This window comes from Dipodomys spectabilis, unplaced genomic scaffold (assembly GCF_019054845.1).
Source record: "Dipodomys spectabilis isolate Male_0828 unplaced genomic scaffold, ASM1905484v1 ptg000172l, whole genome shotgun sequence".
Classification (NCBI taxonomy): Eukaryota; Metazoa; Chordata; class Mammalia; order Rodentia; family Heteromyidae; genus Dipodomys; species Dipodomys spectabilis.
The window spans coordinates 1,736,873-1,743,160 of record NW_024870849.1 but is presented as its reverse complement, the minus strand read 5'-3'; the positions used below and the strand labels follow the sequence as shown (position 1 = coordinate 1,743,160).

General features: G+C 33.2%; 1 pseudogene; it reads right to left on the bottom strand.

Annotated features, from left to right (window-relative positions):
• Positions 1 to 3,524: 3,524 nt before the first annotated feature.
• LOC122119551 lies at positions 3,525 to 3,621 on the bottom strand (annotated as a pseudogene).
• Between the last annotated feature and the right edge of the window lie 2,667 nt (positions 3,622 to 6,288).

Sequence of the window (6,288 nt, the reverse complement as noted above, 5' to 3'; positions counted from 1 at the left end):
GTATCATCTCACCTAACACATAATAAGAGCTGAAAATGATCTCTTTTAACTAACTTAATGTTGTAAATGCTTTGATATTGATGATGTTATTATTTGACAAATAAAATGTACAGAAGGGTGGTTCAACTGAAATGACATGACAGAACAATGATAATAAAAACATTGCAACACAGTTAGCTCTTTTTAGCCTCACCATGTCCACATTGGCAAGTAACATTGCAACAGCACATGCACACATATACATATGTGCACACATGTACATACATATACATGCATGCTAAATTCAGGGTTTATTGTAGAAAAAGTTCAAATAAAATATTAGTGATTAGTACAAATGATAATTTGCCTTACTACAAAATAATACACAATCCAGTCACTACGGTTGTTATATCCTGCCCCTCCACATGTGACCACTTAATTTATTTTTAATTAATTAATTATCTAGTTAATTAATTCATTTGCTTGGTGCTAATACTAGGGTTTGAACTCAGGGCCTGGCTCTGTCCCAGAATTTGTTTTTTTTTTTTTGTTTTAGTTTTCTCAAGGCTAGCATTTTACCGCTTGTACAACAACTCCATTTCTAACTTTTGTTGGTTTCTTTCAAATCAGAATGTAATGGACTTTGTTTTTGTTTGGCCTCGTTTTAAACCACAATCCTCAGACTTCATCTTTCTGATTAGCTAGGATTAATGACATGAGCCACCAGTGTGGCTTCTACTTTTTCCTCTATACCTACCTAATGCACATACTTAGATAGTGATTTAAAACTGAGAGTATAGAAGCAAGATGTTCAGTGATGATATTGTCCTGTCAGAAATTCTAGTTAATAATTTAAATTTCTTCTTAAGACCATACACAAAAGTATCATAATATAGTATGAAAGAACCCACGATTTGACATATGAGCTTCAAGAACTTTCTAATAGATTCATTATTTATTGGTACCCAACATTAGAAAAAATGTATAATGCAGTAGTAAAATCGAAGTGCTTTGCATGACTACTTAAATTCCTTGTTTTTTAAAGACACTTGTTTTCATCTAAAAAAGTATGCCTGTCTATTGTCTTCATGTCTTTTCAATGGTTGAAGGTGCTTAATGAGAAGTCAAAATGTATTAGTAGTCCTTTGCTGTCAATTAAATCTCACTTTTTCTTCTTGGAGAATATAATGATCAAAGCAATAGTTGAGGACCTGCAAGCAATAGTTCAGAATCATGCTTCCAGTGCAAGTGGATAAACAGTATGTAATCCTCAATACCATTTTCAACAAAGTTTTGTCACAGATACAATCGGCCTGCCATCCCTAGCCGCTTTCTTAGCCTGGATCTATTCCTTCATTGTACAGAAAAAGTGTGATTCAACTGATTTCAGTGAGATCTATTACTAGAATTATCAAGGATTTAGATTCTTGTCTGCAATTTGGTCAAAGCTATGTCTCTTTATGTAGACTACTAAAAATGTATTTACTAAATTCAAGTAAAAACATAAATTATATTTCCATCTTTTAAAAAAAATAAAATTCCGCTTGCTCTATAAATTAATCAGATGCATGCATTTTGTGGCTAGCTAGGTCATTGCAAATCTGTCTCTCTCTTCCTCTCTCTCTTTCATGGTTCTCATAGATAATATGATTGCTCCATAATTAATCTAATTTATTTTGCTTTTATATTTTTGGTTGCATCATTTCACTTTCTGCTCTTCCATTTTCCAAATCATTTATATAGAAGGCATTATTTCATCTTTTCTCATTCCTCGAATAAGCTGCACATGAAGACACCACTGGTCCTTATTTTCAGTCTGTATCTTTGAATACGGAGGAACATCTTTCCTCTGCTCTCCATCAATTCCCTACTCTCCAGTTAGAATAATTTAGAATAGTAAAAATGGAAAAAGGAAAAAAAAATCATGGTGAAAAAACAGATGCAGAAAATTCACCGGATTTTTCTGAACAGTTCAACCAATGTGAACTATTAGAGAAATACATGGATACCTCATTCCCACTGGCACTCAAAGTCTCTGGATCGGCAATTCTGATGAAGACGCGGAACATGATGAAAAAGTGAGGAATGGTATCAATTGCAAGACAAAAAGTGGAGAAAGATCCAAGTAAATTTCTACATTGGGCTACCGAAAATATTCAGCTTATTACAGTGTGGAGACTACTTTCCAAAAAGGCCAGTCATGTGAATACTAGGGATGACGATGAATATACCCCTCTTCATCAGGAAGCCTACAGTGGACACTTAGACATTGTCTGTGAGTTGGTGGCTCAAGTGGCAAATGCAATAACTGTAGATGGCTGGACACCCCTGCACCGTGCATATATGCAGAATAACACCAGAGTGTCTTCTTTCTTACCTCATCATGTTACAGATACCAATGCCCAAACTAAAGGCCTCTTGACCCCTTTATATCTTGCCACTGAGAATTGAGATAGCAAAGATACGCCTGCTCTCCTTCGGTTGAACCATTATATAAAACCAGGCCTGCAGAACACCTTAGAAGAAACTGCATTTGAAATTGCCCAAAGGATAAGTACGTATCGCTACCTATATGAAGTTGTGGAAGGCTGTACAAATTCTTCTCCTAAATCCTAATGGTCGGGTTAAGTTTCTCAAAGTTAAAAATGCAAGTCCATCCTTTGTGTCCATACAAAATATTTCCACAATCCAAATAAGAGCAATATCTTTTTTTTTTTTTTTGGGCGGTCATGCGGCTTGAACTCTAGGCCTGGGTGTTATCCCAGTGCTCTTCAGCTCAACGTGAGTGCTCTACCGATTGAGCCACAGCTTCACTTCCAGTTTTCTAGTGGTTTATTAGAGATGAGAGTCTCACAGACTTTCATTCCCAGGCTGGCTTTGAACCGTGAGCCTTAGATCTCAGCCTCTTGAGTATCTAGGATTATAGTAGTGAGCCACCAGCGCCGGCAACACCAGTAATTTACTGTAAAAATTCATGAATTCCATGGAATTCTTGCAAGTGAATTGCCTGCATTGGGTGTCAAAATGTATTGAAGAGTTTTTATATACATGTATAATGATTTCTGCAGAGTATGTGATTTTTTAGTCAGACATAATTTTAACTTATCTGTTGAAATGAGTAGTACAGAAACTAAAGTAATACTGGTGCTTGTCTGAAAAAGAATATTTTAAAATATTCTATAGTCTATGTTTGTATAATGTTAATAATTTATTTTATTCTCGCATAGACATACTTTGAATTCTATATTATTTTATAATATATAGGTTCATTAATGTGTCCTTTCAGATTGTATTCCATATAGAAACAGTTTAAGATTCCTTTTTTCCTAGGTCCTAATATTATTTTTCTTTGGGATAAAATGACAATGTTGTCTAATTTCAAATGTTTTGTAAAGTTTATGCTATTTAAACACCTTTCTGAGGTGAAGATTTAATACACTGATGTCAAAATAAATTTAATCATATGAATTACGTGTGCTGTTACACTTGTTATTTTGTAATCAACTTTTTAATAACGGGTTTTCATTTCTTGCATCTGAAGAATGAATAATATGGAATACTTCACAAATTTTCATATCATCGTTGTGCAAGTGCTATATTAATCTGTATATTGTAATTTGGGTATACATGCTGCTGAAGCATGTAGTATCCTCTAAATTTAAGTAGCTAATGATGCAATCTTTATACAGGCTTATATCCATGGGTGCCTACTTGTAACAAGGAAACCTTATTGTTCCTAACATTGCTATTGATCTTATTTCCTTAAAATTTTGTGAATAATGGAAAAAAAAATATAATGTTCAGCCGATTGCTCACATTTGCAATTTTTTGTCAATGCCAATTTTAAGTATTTTTCAATTGTAATTTGATCATGCATTCAATAATTTATAGGTAGGTCCAAAGGTGATGACTCTTTCAAGTATTATTTATTCAACTGAATTAGCTTTGTGGAGCTATTGGATTCAAAGTAATCCTTGCTTAAGAGCTATTTCTAACATTCTGCAGCTGACATTTTCCCAAATGAGGTCTTACTGGCACAAATGTCTACATGACCCTTGACTCTTCTTCCATGTAGGAACAGACCAATCAGAATATCTTACCCTGATAGTATAGATTGTCTTACTTGAACAAAATTAATCTTAGTTACAAGGGATCATAGAGAGATGAACAGTCCAGACAGATCTGTTCCGACAAGAAGGTATTTTATCAAAATATAATTATTATATCTAACATTGCAAAAGTAGCTAAAGCCAAGAAGGTGAAAAAATTGTTCATATGTATGATTACTTAATGTCCTGGCCTGTCTACCATCCAACTAGGCAGGAACTTACACTACTGCCTTTCTATCACCAAATATTTTCATAGTTGCAGGAGAAGTCCATATGTTTCTCCTTGTTATTAGGCCTTAAATTGGTAATGTTTTAATCACAGTATTTTCTCTTGCTCCAGGCTATAAATCTACAAATGGTAAAGCTTTAGGTCCAACTCTATCAAACACTGAGGTAGAGATAATGGAATAATATTTTAAAACACAGTTGCCTTTGATACAGTAACCACAACAGAACAATGCAAAACGTGTCTTTTTCTTATATTATATATAGTTATATATTTTATATTTATATTTGCTGATTTTATATTTCACACTGTGAAACTTACTAGAATTTGTTGATAATTTCACAAATAAATTGATATTTATTTATTCCAATAAATAGAATTGGAATATAAATAATTAGGTTTAAAATATATATTAGAATATAAGAAGTATCAACGCAATATCTTTGGTATAAACTTGTGATACATTCTCAATGTTCTTGGTCTTCTGAATTCACATGGTAAAAAAACAATGTTGTTTTCCTCTAATCTGTAAGGGATTTTCTCTGCTGCTCTGTTTATTGTTTTAAATCGCTGGTCCCAAACTGTTTTTCTCCATATTTCTGAAGCATTCCTACTGATTATGCCCAAATTTTGCTGATAAGATGTCTAAAAAATATTATTCTTCTTCAGGACCCGTAGGTCCTAGGATCCTAGGTCCCAGTTACCTGCATCATCAGATAACAGGGGCAAGACTTCTCACCAGGACCCATGCAACATGCCAACACACAGTAATTGAAGACCCATCTCAATTTCTTATTTCCTATATTTCAGGGCCCCAATTCCTTGAGATGCAGGAATTAGCAGTAAGCAATTATGAAATGCAAGGCAACTTAAAATGAAAGATGAGATCACAAATTTGAGAGTAAGTACTATAATTCAAACATTCAACTTACATATGACCAGCCCATATGAGTGAACAAGTTCACAAAGTGTCATAAGATTATTTTTAATACCCCTCCCCTATGATTAATGAAAGATTTTAGTCCAGCATAAGTGGGCCAAAAAATAGTTCCTGGAAGGATAGATCCATAATTGGTCTACCAAGGCCCAGAAATCTTTACTTAGAGTTCAAATATAATTCAGAAAATCATTGAGAAGATCCTTAGTACTTCAAAATACTGGGACTTCAGCACAACATGGTTTTGTGGTATAAAAATGTCACTCTCAAACCAATGATAATCTACATATAATCTATAATCTCCTGAAAGTTATTCTTTTTCAAATTAACTTTTTAAAATCACGTTCGCCAAAATAACATTTGACAAGTAGTTGATACTTGGTGACATTGCAAGTTTTTCAAGTGTAGGGAGCAAGTTACAATAAAGTTGATTTATTTACCTGGCACTAATGCCAAACACGTTCAACCATTCATTAAATTGTAGAAATAGTACCACCGACAATTTGTGTTTTTCAGTAGAGACCTTCCAGAAATGTATTAGATAGATCAGCCTCCCAAATTTCAAACCAAAACGTTAGCTAACAAAGTAAATGTCCTCATTTAATAAGGTACATTTTAAAAAGTCACAAATAGTTTTCTTATCATGTAATATGTTTTCCCTATCTGTCTAACATAGTAAGAAATATGATTTTAAGTCTTGAATATGGGTACTCATCAGAGATATGACAAACATAAAATCTGTCTTCTATCTCTATCATATTCCTCTATAGGAATAAATATTAGTTTTCTTCATTTCCAAAACTAATAGGGAGTTGAAAATATTATCCCATGTGAAATAAAACAATCACACCTTTGTACAAAGCCATTTATAAAAATTGGTAGTTAGGAATATATTCTATGCCATTTTTTAACTTTCTTTTTGACTAAAGATTAATCTTCCAAATGGATGAGAATAAAATCATGTTTAGGTGCTTCATGTCTCCAGTCTTGCAAATTATTAATGCAGATGAATGAATTATGGAAATATAAGCTGATAT